Source organism: Arvicola amphibius, chromosome 9 (genome assembly GCF_903992535.2).
Source record: "Arvicola amphibius chromosome 9, mArvAmp1.2, whole genome shotgun sequence".
Taxonomy (NCBI): domain Eukaryota; kingdom Metazoa; phylum Chordata; class Mammalia; order Rodentia; family Cricetidae; genus Arvicola; species Arvicola amphibius.
The window spans coordinates 52,329,326-52,345,844 of record NC_052055.2 but is presented as its reverse complement, the minus strand read 5'-3'; the positions used below and the strand labels follow the sequence as shown (position 1 = coordinate 52,345,844).

Sequence of the window (16,519 nt, the reverse complement as noted above, 5' to 3'; positions counted from 1 at the left end):
TATACAGGTTTGTATCCATGCAAACATATACCTAATGTTTATATAAATATATGCACAGACATAAGTTTATATATAGGCTATGTTTGTGCATAATGTATACAAATGTATCTTCAAAGCTGTATCCTTGAATGCTGTATGTAATATTTATTAGGATAGTCATTTACATTATAGTTTTGTAGTAGAAGGTACCATTTTGAATAAGTATCATGACTAAAACAGAAGATGACTATGTAGGAGGGAGGCCATTTGTTGGTGCCTGGCTTCTCACCCCTGAAATAATCACATAGGAACCATATTGTTTAAATCACTGCTTGGCCCATTAGCTCTAGCTTCTTCTCCTTCTCCTTCTCCTTCTCCTTCTCCTTCTCCTTCTCCTTCTCCTTCTCCTTCTCCTTCTCCTTCTCCTTCTCCTTCTCCTTCTCCTTCTCCTTCTCCTTCTCCTTCTCCTTCTCCTTCTCCTTCTTCTTCTTCTTCTTCTTCTTCTTCTTCTTCTTCTTCTTCTTCTTCTTCTTCTTCTTCTTCTTTCTTCCCAAGGTCTGATCATTTATTTGTTACCTTTTAAGACTTATTTTTGACTGGACTCAGACTTAGAAGTAGAAGCTCTCGGCAAGGACAGCTTCACTTCTTGGCAATCTGTTCCTGGTGGTTTTCTTTGGCTTCCTTCATTATCTTTGCCAAAAGTTTAGCATATTCTGCAGCTTCCATCTTGTTTTTCTTTGTTCAGTCCCTCTTCAGAGCAATGTGCTGGCGTTTGTGTTGCAGGACATGTGAAGTCACAAGATGCTGAATCTTGGGTGCCTTCATCCTGGGCTTCTTACCTTCTTTGTTTAAAGGCTTCTTGACAATGTACTGGCAGATACCATCTTCTTTAGAGATATTAAAAAGCTTTTGGATTCTAAAGCTCATTTAGGTTTCAACCGACGAGGCACAGTAGTATCTGTCTGTTCAGGAATATCCTTCTCTCCTTTTTTAACAATAACCAAGTTGAGAACACTCAGATTGGCATCCACAATGCATCCTCAAACACACTTGCATTTCCTCTGATGGAGGAGGGTCTTCTATCAATCTGTTGATTTCACTGGTTAATTAATAAAGAAAACTGCTTGGCCTAATAGGTTAGAAAATAGGTGGGTGGAATAGACAGAACAGGAAGAAGGAAGTGAGGTAGATGGCTCAGACAATTGCCCTGCCTCTACAACGAGTAGCAATGAAGCTAGCCACCAGGTCAGACGTGCTGAATCTTTCCCGGTAAGACACCATTTGTGATGTTACACAGATTATTAGATATGGGTTAGTCAAGATGTGAGAAAGAGGCTGGAATTAATGGGCCAGGCAGTATTTAAAAGAATACAATTTGTGTGTTGTTATTTTGGGGCATAAGCTAGCCGGTGGCCGGGAGCAGGGCGGCAGGAAGCTGGCCCACAGCCTCCTCACTACATTCCTCTCTCCAGTTCTCCTTGGTCATAACAAGAATGCCCCTTACTTGACAGCAGGAACACTCTGTCATAGGTCAGGACACCTTGTTTCATGGGAAAATCTTGTTTGTCATTGCCGCCACTGATTTGGACCACGTAACCCTTCCATTCTTCACCCAGAGCCTCAGCAGTTACTTCTGTGGTCATGTGCTTCTCATAGAATGTCCAAAGCTTGCATTCATCATCCACTTCGATGCGTTTCTGACAGCCAGTGACAGGGAAGGAAATATTCAGCTTTATCTTTGTACAGCTGACTGCCTAGGAGGCATCACAAAAAGAGACCCAACTTCTGCTTTAGCTCTAGCTTCTTATTGGCTAACTCTTACATATTAATGTATCCCATCTCCATTGATCTGTGTATTACCACGTGGCAGAGGCTTACTGGCAAAGTTTCGGCATGTCTGACTCTGGCGGTGGCTCCATGGCTTCTCTCTGACTCCACCTCCTTTTTCCCAGCATCAGCTTAGTTTTCCCCACCTAACTCTGTGCCCCTATAGCTCTGCTATAGGCCCAAAGCAGTTCCTTTATTTATCAATCGTATTCAAGTGTACAGAGGGAAATCCCACATCATCACTAGATATCATTCTCAAGTTCTGAATATGGGATTAAGCATACCCAGTAATGGGAAGGTGACATTTGTTGGAGGATGAGAGTAATTGATTCATAGATGGTTATGTTTTGTTATGGAGTTATGTTTGAAATATGACCTATAAGGACAAGAGTGATCTTACTATTGTACATCAATAGACAGAAATGAATATCTGTTGGCTTTTTATAGGGAGGGAGGTGATCATTATGTTCTCTAAATATTCCAAGAAATTATAAGTTCTTCCTTGGGTTTCTCTGCAGAGGCGATGGAGTTCACTCACACCAATGATAGTGAAAGCATAATTTTGTTTCTAGGAATGAGGTGTTGGACATGTTCAAGACAAGGAGTGGATGTCTTATGACCTCCTCAACTGCACTTGGGACACAAGCCGGCCATCCAGTATTCAGTAGCCACATCCTTTTATGCTTTTTTCCCAGCCCTGTGGTGGGGGTCTACCTGGGATTCTAACAACCAAGGTACCCTTGGACTTTACAGCATAATTCTGAGTAAATTTTATTTTATTTTCTGCTCTAAAAATATCAGAATCAATATCTGATGGTGGTCCTCAGACTTTATTGACCATAATGAGTCTTTATTTGAAAGGGTCTTTTAAACATTAATTAATTAATTAATAAACAGAAATTAAGGTCCATGAAGATATGTCCCACCTGCATAAAACAAAACAAAACACACAAATAAACAAAAAATTGGGAGAATTGAAGAGATGGATAAGAACACTGGGTGCTCTTCCAGAGGATTCAGGGTCAATCCTAGTACCCACATGTCTAACTACAGCTCCAGGGGATCAGATGTCCTTTTCTGGTCTCCAAGGGCACCAGGTACAGAAGTGGTACACAGTCATCCATGCAGGCAAAACACGCATACACACACAAAAAAATATAAATAATGTAAGGATATAAGTGCAGCTAATCATATTAACCAAATAAGACCAGTTTCCAGAAGAATATCATATATTTTCTCTCATATGAGGCTCCTAGACTTTGTATAGATGCATAGAATTTTGTGGGTATATCCTGTATGGTATGAGAGTAGACATTAAATTCATTAGAGGAATAAAGAGGACTAACGGCAGGGGAGGGGCAAGAATGAGGGAGCGGGGACACAAGAGGAATGTTTTAGGGTACAGTGCATGCTTGTGTGGGAAAGACATTGTGAACTGCAGTAGCATGTTCAATGGACTTGCACAGTGAAAAAACAATTTTAATTTTTAAAAGGATGTATTTGCATTGTTTTCTAATATCCACTTTTACGTTCTGCTGCATTATACAAGTATACTTAGTGTGATTTTTAAACATCAAGCTCCATATCAATTTAGAACACATTTTTCAAAGGTGATGGGGATTATATGGTTCATAGTAGCTTGGTTGTGTGATAAACAAAGAATGAAAATTTTGAAGTCAGTTATATATGGGAAAATACAAATCCACTTGAAAAACAGTAGTTATTATATGTGGAAGTATCTTATCTTTCATCCATTTTACTTGTTTCTGGAAGTCTTAGATTCCTCACTAAAAGCAAACATTAAAGAGTATAAAGTATTCTTCAATTTAGTGAATATAAAAACTACATTGTTTCAGTAGGTGGTCTGAGGTACAGAGAAACAAGCCACTCATTTCTTAAAATTTTAGTCAGTGTTTAACTGCTGTTGAAAAAGAAATGATAACTCTTCCTTCCTGCCATCCACTTTAAGGTCCTTTGCCTTTTTTTTTTTTTAACTGAGATTCTTACTAATTTTTGTCATTGCAGGGGAGGAAGTTGGCAACATCAACCTTAGCATTAATGGCTATCAACCTAGTGAAGATCCCTAAGCTGATACCACCATGGTTTATATCTGGCCCACTGTTGCTACCAGACCCAATGCATGATCTAAATCATTCTCCATGTGTCGGTTAGGACTCCCACTTTCAACTTTTATAGGCTTAAACCAACATTAAACCAGTGACAGGAGAAGAGACCAAGCTTTCTTTCAGCCGGAGGGTAAAATACCCACGAGAATACACTTACACACCTGCTCTCTCTCCATCCAGACAACCGGCAACCTTTACAAGCTCTTTGGACATTCGAGGCAGAGTTGCAAAGTCAAAGTTAGGAATGAAGACATTATTGTCTCCCCACACTGACTGGTAGGAGACCAGAAGAAAGATGATACCAACATATGTACACACACACACACACACACACACACACACACACTCCTTAAAGCTCAACATTGAATCGATGCTCCCTCTATATTAAATATTCTGAGTTTGACTCCCAACAAAAAGAAAACCCAAAGTTATGTTGGTCCCATGAGGACATGACCGTGAGCGAGCTGATGAGATCCATATGTGGCAGGGCTATAAAGGTTTTGATTCATTTTAACAAGAAGAAAAATATTTTACTATCACCTTGCATTTCCAGGATTTTACTTTGTTTTCTTCAGTTTTTAATGAGTTTATCAGTTTTTCTTGACTTCTTGTCTTGATGCAAGATGTTATTCAAGGCTTTCAGCCAATGTACTAGAAAACAGAACCCCCAAATGTGGGTACCTCCACTTAGATGCTCATTCATTAGCTCTAATAGATTTAGTCATTTTTAAATTTAAAGGGGGGAAAAGCACAATGATAGTAAATATTAAAAAAGAATAATTACTGATTGGTAAAGGTAGGCACATGTATTTGACAGATTGTTGCCTGGTTAAATGTCAAAGCGTATTGTAGTTGATGACGGTACTGCCTAGTTGTATGTCAACTTGATAGAAGTTAGAATCACCTAAAAGGAGAGAACCTCAATGGAGAAAAGTTCTTCCTAAGACTTAGCTGTAGAGAAGCTTGTGATACATTTCTTATTTAGTAATTGATATGTTAGGGTCTAGCCCATTGTGGGTGGTGCCACCCCTAGGCTGGTTGTTCTGAGTTATATATAAAAAAAAAGCAGGCTGAGCAAGCCATAAAGAGCAACCCAGTAACGAGCACTCCTTGGTGGCCTCTGCTTCAGTTTCTGTCTCTGGGTACCTGCCCTGCTTGAGTTCCTGTCTTGGCATCCATGACTGGGCTATGAAATGTGGAATAAATAAACTCTTTCCTCCCCGTTACTTTTTATTTATTAGTACCTTATTTTACAGATGAGAATTTGACCCTGAAATTGAGCATTTGTTACTTTTGTATAACTATATTGCTAACGACGAGGAGAATCGTAGATTGAACCATACAGATATACAATTCAAAAAATAGATAGTTATACTAAATGGCCATGCTTTCATTAATTTTTCAAAATTAAGATGGGAAACTATATTTCCATAGGAAATTAGTTTTTACTTTTATTAGAAGTAGGTTATCTTCCCACAAAATATCCTAATTATGGTTTTTACCTCCCTCTACTTCTAGTTTCTCTTACACCCCCTCCCATTTGGATCCACTCCCTTTTGACTGAAAATTCCGCTTAGCAATGACTTGCTGATTTCAGTACTGGAATATCGCTCTAGGCTGTGTCTGGATGTGTCAATCATGTTACGAAAGACAGCTATTGGTTTCCCCATCAGGCCTGGTTTGGAGGCCTGCGTATTGGTTTCCCCATCTTAACAGTTTTAGGTGTTAATATATACATGCTGAGGGAAGGAAGGAAGAAGTAGGAAGGCCGCTTTCCTCCTGTCTCTATGCTTAACAGAGATTATAACCATTGAACTGACATTGTCTCTGTTCATAACAAGAATCTAGGCTAACTAGTGATGACTTTCTGGAGATGGACTTGAATGGACAGCAGTGTGACTTCTCTGATCACCTGTGCTATGTTCTGGTAGCTTGAGATATTGCTACCATGTTGACCACACATTTGATGACTACACTGATACTTTCTACAGACTCTCTATAGTCAGAAACATCAAACAGATTTCATAAAGACATAAGTATATTTTTTCCAATGTGTAAATTTTAGAATTTTTTTTAAAAGGAACATTTGAAATGATATTATATGCTTACTTTCAAGGAGTCCCTAAAAAGTTCCTTTAGTCTTATTCCATTAATCTGCCAAGTAAATGATAAATAAAATTAAGGCTGCAGATGAGAGATCAAAATAGCATTTTCATTACCAATAAAATGTTCCATGATGGGGACCTAGTGTGAGGGCTGCATAGTCCAGCCACCTTTCCATCACTCCCCGAGGCACATTTGATGGTACAGCATACTTAGGATTGAGGCACTGACTTGCACCTCTTTGGAAGTTTGCTGGAAAAGTCTTAGGATCTGTTAGCTGCCCCCAGTTAAGCAGTGATCACCCAGGGTCATCATCAAGCATAAAGAATAAGAACAGGGAGAGAGGTCATGAAATCTTACTGATACCCTTTGTTGAGCAGGAGCTTTAAATTTTGGTCAAGCCTAACATATTTTCATGGGCTTTTCATATACCCTAAGACAATGGTTCTCAGCCTTCCTAATGCTGTGACCCTTTAATAAGGTTTCTCATGTTTTGGTGATCCCCCACCCTAAAATTATTTCCATTGCAACTTCATAACTGTAATTTTGATACTATTATGAATTGTAAAGTAAATATGTGATATGCAACCCCTGTGAAAGGGTCATTTGACCCAGAGAATGGGTCACGATGAACAGATTGAAAGCCACTGTCCTAAACTACCCTTAACATTTTGTGAGCACCCCAGAAAGAACACACTGGACTAGTGCCTTCAGATATTGGCTAAGGCAAAATATGTTCTCTGAGTAAGAGAACTCAGTGGTGCAATGTGCCAGGTACAACATCTTTGAAAGGTTTTACATTACATGCAATATTGGCTATGACTGACTATTGTGCTTTAGACCCTCAGAATGGTTTCCCTTCAACTCTCCTTGCTTTCCATACTCTGTCTTCTTAGGCTCCTCTATCTCCCGGACACTTCCTGCTCCTGGCCTTTGCCCCACTGTTTGCTACTATGGTCAGTTATGTTAGCATCCACAAATGAGTGAGAACAAGGGGTATATTTGTCATCTGCGAGTGGATTATTTCACATGCAGGAGAAAAGTTTTAAGTGCCTAGGAAACAAAAGTGATGATATATAAAGAGGAAAAATACTAGTTAGATTATTAAACATTATTTTTATTTAATGATTACCAGGCTCAATAAACAAGTACAAATATTATATGATGTCAACTAAAATGTTAAAAAAAAAACAAGCAAAAAAAAAATCCTAGAACTTTTGAAAATCATTGCTAAATTAGAAGCTGTGGAACTCCCAGAATTAAACAATGAAACAAAACGGATATCGTGTAAGGTACTAAAACACCAAACGCCAAAGGATGCTTATCCTCAGATTCTACGTTGGAGGCTGGAAGGGAACGAGGACCTGTAAGGACTTTGGTCCTCTAGGCCCAGCTCTAGCTGGAGACCTTGACATAGAGCTGGGCCCCAAGGCGCTATGCAGTTCACATCAGAAATAAAACAACTGTCCAGAAGACAGGGTGAGGAAAATCACACTATTAGGTGTAAAAGCTGCCAAGAGAATAATAAAAGCTCTCAGAATTCACAGCCAGAAGGCAGCCTTCAAATGGGTTTATGACCTGCATTAATTAATACCACCTGTGTGGTCTGTGTGCTCAGGTTTGAAATTCACTTCAGAGTCATTTTGGTTTGGGTGAGAGCCAATTTCCAGAAGCAAAAGTAAATGCTATACAGAGGAAGAGACTCTCTAAGGCTTAAACAGTTCTAAGAAGTGACTCGTTTACACCTCGAATCACAACACATACAAGGAAGTGTCTGTGAGAGTCGGACAGTGGAATCATGAAGGTGGGGGGGGCGTGCTGAGATGACTCAATGTGTAAGCGCTGGACCCGAGCTCAGACTCCTAGCTCACATAATGAAATGGGTGTAGAGGCTGGCATCTGTAATGTCAGCACTGGAGACAGACACGGGGCTCCTTCACCAGTCAGTCTTGCTTAAAAGGCAGACCCTAGGGTCAGTGAGAGATGATGTCTCAGAAATATAAGGGGAGAACCATAGAGGAAGATAGTGCCAGTCACTCTCTGGCCTCTACGTGCACATTCATGGTGTTTTAGTTAGGGTTTCTATCACTAAAAGGAGAAGCCATGACCATGGCCACTCTTATAAGGAAAACATTTCATTGGGGAGGCCCACTTACAGTTTCTGAGGTTCAGTCCATTATCATGGCAGAGAGCATGGCAACAGATTCTTGTTTGTTTCTGGTTCACTGATTTCTGTACTGATTTTAATTATTTCTTTTAGTTTACAGATTTGGGGTTTGGCTTCTACTTAATTTTCCAAAGTGCTAAGATGCACCATTAAGTCATTTATTGAAGATATCTCTGATTTTATTGTTCAACACTTGTAGCATAAACGTTCTTCTCATAACTATTCTCACTGCATCCCATAATCTGGGCTTTCATTTTCATTCTATTCTAGTGATGTTTAGATTTTCATATTGATTTCTTCTGAAATCCAGTAATAATTCAATAGATAATGTTCAACCTCCACGAATTTGTGCATGGTACATAGTTTCATTTGCTGTTGATTTCTGGTTTTATTTTATTTCTGTCATATATTGATGGAGGAGAGTTATCTGTCTATGTTACTTTCATTGGTTAATTAATAAAGAAAACTGCCTTGGCCCTTTAAGAGAACAGAAAGTTAGGTAGGCGGAGTAGACAGAACAGAATGCTGGGTAGCAAGAGTGGGGAGACGCTTCAGGCAGTTGCCATATGCAGTCGCCATGCTTCTCCTCTCCAAGATGGACGCAGGTTAAGATCTCTCCTGGTAAGCCACACCTCGTGGTGCTACACGGATTAGTAAATATGGGTTAAAGGAAGATGTGAGAATTAACCAATAAGAGGCTACAGATAATGGGCCAGGCAGTGTTTCAAAGAATAAAGTTTCCGTGTAATTACTTTGGGTAAAGCTAGCTGGGTGGCGGGACACAGCCCCGCCGCTCCTTCTACAATATATAATACAAACTGTCATTTTATTTCCCTATGTGTCCTGTGACTTGTTTTATGTTCTGTTACATGCTTTGTTATAGACAAAGAGTGAAGGGTGTCAACTGGGCACTTGTTTTAAAATCCAGTCTGCTACTTCCCATCTTTTGACTAGGGATTCAAATCACTATTAATCAGAAGTGTCATCAAAAGCTGTGTGTTATTTCTGGTTATTTTGCAGATTTTGTGATTTTTTTTATTCCTTATTTAACTGATGTGCTAATGCAATTTATGCTTGTTTGCAGCCTCTTGAAAATTTTTAAATTTATCTTCAATCTATAGTATTATTCAAATACCTTCCGTAAGATGAGTGAACTGTTTTAGCCTGTTTTTAATCATGGGAAGCTTTTCTGATTCCTTCAGTCATGACAGTTTTGCTGGGTATAGTAGATTAGCTTTGTAATTTTGTCTTTCAGATCTTAAAATACACTATATAAACTTTTTAAGAGCTTCCTTTTGAGAAATCTGCTGTTTCTCTGGTGGATTTAAGTGTGAGTACACATTTTAATATCATTTATTTTCTTATTATACTTATATTTTGATAATGATTGGTTGTGGAGAAAGAAGTTCCTTTCTGGTCTTGCCTGGTGTTCTGCCACTTGTGCCTGAATGGTTTTTTTTTTTTTAAATCAGTATCTAGAAAAAATATATTCATGATATTTGATCATGTTTTGAACCACAAGATTATGTTATTTACTGAAAAATCTTTTTTTGTTGTGGTTTGGCTTAGCCCTAGAACACATCTTTAGTTCAAGAACCTTCTGCTTACTGTAAACAAGATTAAACAAAGTCAACCATTGGTTAATAGGTGGAGTAAGCAATCAGTTGACAGGAAAAAAAAAACATAGGGAGTAAGAGGGAGTCAAGGGGAGAGAAAGAGAGAGAGAGAGAGAGAGGAAGAAGAAGGGAGGGATATTTTGAAGGCATCTTGTTCTGAGATGGAATCGAAGTGTGGCTTCTGGGATGCTGGTGAAGGAGAAAGGTCAACTGGGTGCTTTCTCTGCCTCTCTAAACTAGTAGGACTTCACCCCAGCATTTTATTTGTGAGTCTTTATTTGTAAAATTGAACAATTGAGATTTTGTTAAAAAACAACATTTTGTGCCCTGGAAGAATTTTCCACTGATACCTTTTAACAGTTTGAGCATTATTATAAGTAGGTACAGTGAAGGCAAGTTTTTTCTTATCCTGTTCTTGTAAAGATATAGTAAAAATATTAGTCTTTTAAATCAGTCAATATAATAGATCATTCCTTAGGTAATAAAGAAGGCAAGGGAATTCCAGACTAAAAGGAGCCCATTCACTGAATCACCTTATTCATGGCTTCTTAAATCTATTAACATTCTCCATTTCCCAGATTTCTTTTTTTTCTTTCTTTTTTTTTTTTTCTTTTTTTTTTTTTTTTGGTTTCTCGAGACAGGGTTTCTCTGCAGCTTTTTTTTTAGAGCCTGTCCTGGACCTAGCTCTTGTAGACCAGGCTGGCCTCGAACTCACAGAGATCCGCCTGCCTCTGCCTCCCGAGTGCTGGGATTAAAGGCGTGCGCCACCACCGCCCGGCTCCAGATTTCTTTTTAATGACAAATAAAGGAGAATTGGTTGATTCTTTAACATCATAAGCATTTAGTTGCTCCTGTACTAGCTGTCTTAGTATCTGTACTTTATCTGAGGTCAAACATTATTGTTCCACTCACACAGGTTTGTCAGCTAACCATTTTAAAGGTAGTGTGGTTGGTACCTTTGAGAGACCAGCAGCTGTTATGTCCTGCTTATGTACAACCTGAGTGCCTTGTGACTGTTCTTGATAATGCCTTGTACTATTTTTCTTAAGAGGCATACTTTATTTTATGGTTCATTTCTGAGATTGGAAGAATGTTTTCTGTTGCTGAAACAAATTACATCTGCATAAATTCCTGGCGATATTAGCTACACGTGGCTTCAATTTTCCTCTTTGTTCTTTTGGCCCTATACACTTGACCCATCTTGCGCTTTGTTTTACCTGAATAAAGTTCCAATCCCTACAAGTTGAAAATTTGCCTCCTGAAGAGGCCAATAATCTGGATGCCAAGATTTTGGTGAGATTATTGTTACATTTGCTCCAGTGTCTACTAAACCTGCAATTTCAATGCCATTTATTTGTATTTTTAGCTTTGGTTTATGATCATTTATAGCAAATTGCCAAAATACTTGTTTTCTGGCCTCTCCTAAATTTTTGTTTAATCTACTGAAGCTGTTGTCTTTAATTATATCCAGAGCAGTGTTATTTTTAACAATAGGTATTAAATTCTTTAATTGCTCTGTGGAGGAGTTTCTCCTATGCTGACAGGGGATGATTGAATCAAATATGATATTGAGGCCATTGGGAGACCCCTTAGGACATTTCCCAATGGAAAAGGATTACCTTGACTGTCCCTTGTTGATCAGCATTCATTAGTCCCATGCTGGCCTTCCCACACTTTCTGCATACTCCAGAAAGCTGTTTAGATTATCTCTATAAAAAACATTCTTTCTAGGAATGCCTTGCCTACGATCCCCTTTCAAATGGCCTTGTTTAGCACAGTTAAAACGTCTGATATTTTTATTTTTTTAACTTTTAGAAATCACTTCTCCTATCAGAGTAGCATCATAATGTGAGATCCAATATCAGTGATATTTCTAATCCATTCATCTATTGGTATTGCTCTTACCTTAAAAAGGCCAAATCATCCCTTTACATTCTGAATTCCTGTTCTCAAAAGCCAAAGATTCAATTAATATTTGTCTGACTTCTATGTCTGATACTATTCTATTTACAGCTGAAGTCAAACTCTGTAAAAAATCAATGAAGGCTGCTTTTGGGACTTGTATAATTTTAGTAAATGACTCAGACCTCTTTCCTGATTCGTCAACCTTGTCCCAAGCATTTAAAGCTACTAATTGACATAGCACCAAGGTATGATCATCAACTTCAAGTTGCCTCTGTAACTCAGCATATTGACCTTCTCCTAGAAACTGATCTTGGGAAGAATTACTATCTCTAGTCCGATTTCTTCGTCCTAGCTTCCTCTTTCCACCATGTTTGCCCTTGTAACTGAGGACCCACTTTCAATATTGCTATTGCCAAATCTTTCCAGTCTTAAGGGATAATTCTCTTCTGAGTTGTCCATGAATTTAACATCTGCTTAACATAAGGTGACACATAACGTATGAAACAACTACTTCCTTAAATCTCCTCAAATCTAACATTTCTATAAGATTCCACTTAACTTCTGCATAACCGTGGGGGGGGGTGCCTATTGCCTGCTGGTTGTTCCTGTATGGTAATTGTATGAATTAAGGTTGGTTTTCTAACACTCTTGGATCACCACTCCAGTTTTATCATGTAGTGAAATGGTATGTTCGTCTAAATTCCTCTGTCTTTGTCTGAGTATTTTTGTTACTTTCATCTATTAGTCTTTCTAAGGCTTGTATTTTATCAGTCCATTTTTCATGTTTGACACAAAAGTCACTATGTCTATCAAGGATAAAATAGGAATTACCAGGCTGATAGTAATTCTAATTAGTATTATGCCAATCTAAGTAAAGTCACTTATCTTTCCATTTTCCATTTCTATTTTCAAGCTATCTAAAGTAGCATTATACAGGGTTCTAATGTCTTGTTGTATGGTATTTCCCATCCTTAATGTGGGAAAGATTTTTCCTTTTAATATTGCTTAGCTCTCTCCTTGAGAACTTCTCAGGTGTTTACCAAATCTGATGGCTTCTCAGTTTGTCCTCAGTTGGCATGATTGCTCTGTCCCTGTGTTTGGAACACAAGCTGGAGGGCCAAATGTTGGGTTTGTTTTAGCAAAAATCTCAATCATTTTATTTTATCAATAAAGGTTTCTGGGACATCCGTCAAGGAGGAAGGTCAGCTGGGTGCTTTCTCTGCCTCTCTGAGCTAGCAGGCCTTCACCCCAGCATCTGGCTCCTGAGTACTTATTGGTAAAGTCAAAGGTTGAGATTTTGTTATAAACAATAGCTAAGTATTTTATTAGCTAGGTTCAGCCCCCTTGGCTAGAGGACACTAGGTTCAGCACTCTTTGAACTTCTGGTTACAGCCTTGACTCTAGACCCATTTGCTGGTCACACCTTTGGATGACCCTTCAGGGTCTGCTGTGAATGTTGGTCTTGTCCCTGGGTTGTTCTTAGCAATGATGGATGCACTGCATGAAACCTGCATCTATGTTGCCCTGTGGATTCTGTCTCTGATCAGATTTATACTCCCATTGAATACTATGCAGTTTTGACTAAGTTCCTTCCCCACAATCTACAGCCACCTTACTGGCCAGGTTTCAGCATACAGTTCCAAGACACCTGCTCTGAATTTTTCAAGAGTTTGGTCCATAGAGTGTCCGAGGCCATTGAGCTGCTAATGCAGGGAGTTTCTAAAATACCATCTTGCTGTCATTCTGCACAGAGTTTTTACAGTCTCTCCCTCTGCTCTTCCTGCCATGAACTACTTTTATCTTCCTCTTTCCCTCTCTTTAAAATGTCTGCTACTGAGACTATAGGAGCTGGTTTTCCAAGGCTATGTCAAACATGGCTCTAGCTACTCCCTCTCACTGGGAGTTGGGGGACCCCTCCCCAACTCTGTCAGTATCTCCATGACAGACTATCTTTTGTGTTGTATCTAGAGTTTGCTTTTCATTGTGATAGAGGATGACAGACTATCTTTCATGTTGTATTTAGAGTTTACTTTTCATTTTTATAGAGGATTCAGTCACAAACCACCTCTTCTGATAGTTTCTGCTGCCCTCAGTTTATTCCTTAGAGTTTTCAGCAGACTCTGTATGTGTTGTCTTCTGTCTTGGCTCAACCTCCTGAAAATACAATGACATGAGTCACAGTGGATCTGGCCTCTACTTATGTCCATAAGTAAATATGTGAACTGCTACAAAACCAGACTTTTCTTTTTATAAAAAAATCATTTTTTTTTAGTGGAAAAAGAAAGAAAGAAAAGACACTAGTTTTTTGTAGTCAAGGAAAGGATAGTGCATATACTAAAATCTTTTTTGTTGGGACTGAGAATTTTGTTCTCAGGGACCTGAAATCTAAACATGTTCTTGTCAACCCAGACTTGGTATGTAATTCAATCTCTGCCCTCATTTATTCCATTCTGTATTATTCTCTTGGAAATGATTCCTCCAATTATCACCCAACAAGACAGAACTCATAATAAATGTCCTTTTAAAAATCTGTTCTTATTTTTAATGATATGTTTGAATGAGCTTTAAAATCTAAAGCTGTTATCATCATAATGATCTATCCATGTTAATCATTTGGATTTTTAGATGGAGTTTAGATTTCACCTGGCTAAAATCCAATGAATGTTCTTGTTGGGAACATAATCATTCTAACATAAATATTCACTTCTTTACATGGGTTCATAAAAACTCTCGAATTTCTCTAGGAAAGAATTTACTGAAAGAAGCCATGTATGGAACGAATCATTCCTCAGATGTAACTCCACAGCTGCAAGATCTCCAGGCCTAACCTGGAAAAACATATGGAAAAATCCTGAGGGGGGAAAAAAAGGAGTGGGAGAAAGTCTAGGAAAGGCATCTAAAGAGTCTAGCTTCAGGGAAGATATTTCAAAGGACAAGTCTATCCAGAGAAATGTCTGAAATTATTCTATATGTTTTTTTATAATTCTAGAGGTGTTAAAACGAGCTCAATAATATGCTAGTAACTTTGGAGGCTGAGTGTGTAAACTACTGTATGTTTTAAGATTGTCAAAAAATGATTGAGAATTTATTGCTATAGAGAAGTATTAAAAAGCCTTATAAAAACAAAACAAAACATTTAATAACTGAATTAAATTTGAATGCAGATGCAGCAACCACAGATATGTATGCATTTTTAAAATTGTTTTGCTGTCGCCCTTAGTTCTAGAGATTGATCCCAGGGTCTCATTCACGCTCCTCAAGTGCCTGTGTCCTTAACCATATTTGCATTGTTTTCATTGTAGACAATGTTTCACTGAGTTGCCCACATTACCTGCAAACTCACTCTGTGGTCCAAGAAGAACTTGACGCTGCCTTCCTGGCTCCTCAGCCTACTGGGTATCTGGGATTACAGGCTGCATTCTGCTATTTTAAAAGAGTTATACCCCTCTGCTTTTCCTTGGTAAACTAATTTGTTGTCAACACAGAATTAATTAAACTTATGGTTTCCTTACTACATCATTTTTGGATTTTGTATTTACTTGTATCAATAAACTTGTCAATGATAATTGATCATGCCATCCTCATGGACTCTGTTGATTCTCAAAGTTCTTCCAATGTGTTAGTCACTTTGATTTGGTTATAAAGATTATAAAGGAGTTTGGCAGACAACACACCAACAGCAATTGAACCATACACAAAAATATCTCTGAATCTGGGGAGCAGGCTCAATGACTGTTACAGCATCATGACCTGAACCTGAGTTCAGGTCTTCAGCACCCATGTAAAATCCAGAGAGGCCCTACACATCTGAAACCCCAGTGGTAGGGGAGTGGGGACAGACGGATCCTATGGATTTACTGACTATCCGAATTTAATAAAAGAGATTCCATATTAAAAATAAATTTAAAAATGATAGAAGACTGCTGACACATTTGCACACTTGTATATACCATGCACACACATATAGCACAACACACACACACACTTCAAATCAAATCAAGGCAAAACCACAACCTATAGTACCTAAGCTATTGTCTATAGTTACCAATACATCTAAGTCAGACATCAGAAAGCCAATCACTATCTGTAGTTACAAATCCAGTATCATGGGCAAAAGTGGCCGGGCCATAATAACTGAAAGAATCCCCGATTTTGTCCACAGATCCAACTTGGAAACAATTAGAGAAAACCCCAGTCAACCATGGAGAAGTCCAAGCATCAAACGCATTCACTGTCAGATTCTCAGGGTCAACACCAGCTGGGCACAGGAGACCCAAGCCTGTCCCTTCTTTTAGTGATAAAGCTTTCTCCTGTCTCTTTTTGCATCTCAGCTCAAGCCGAACAGCAAGTGATAATAGCTGTTCCTTGATGCAGTGAGGTTGGAATACACTTCCCTTGATTGCTCCCATTTACTTCCATGTCCAATCTGTCCTGATTTCTCCTTTGACTAGATCTCACATCGTTCTCTTTCAGTGATAGAACCTTGATTCTCCCCATGTAGAAGGCTCTCTTCTATGCTTACTTAAACATGGTTCCTCTTTGGATTTCAGCTCCCCAAATAGTTCAGGGGTCCAAATAGTTCAGATAGACCTAATGTGGTCAAATCCTTCTAACACTGGCTCCACTGAAGAAGATATTTAAACTGCTTGAATATAATTTCTAATCATCTCTATTTTCACAAGAAGGTTCTCAGTGATAGGGACTGTGCATATTTTTACTCTAGTTTGCAAAATCAAATCCTAGTGCTCAATACGTGATTATCTGCTGACTTGATAAAGGACTCTGGTTCCTTGAGC

At 38.6% G+C, this 16,519-nt stretch overlaps 1 pseudogene; it reads right to left on the bottom strand.

Annotated features, from left to right (window-relative positions):
- Positions 1-565: 565 nt before the first annotated feature.
- On the bottom strand, positions 566-16,132 carry LOC119823611 (annotated as a pseudogene).
- Positions 16,133-16,519: the final 387 nt, after the last annotated feature.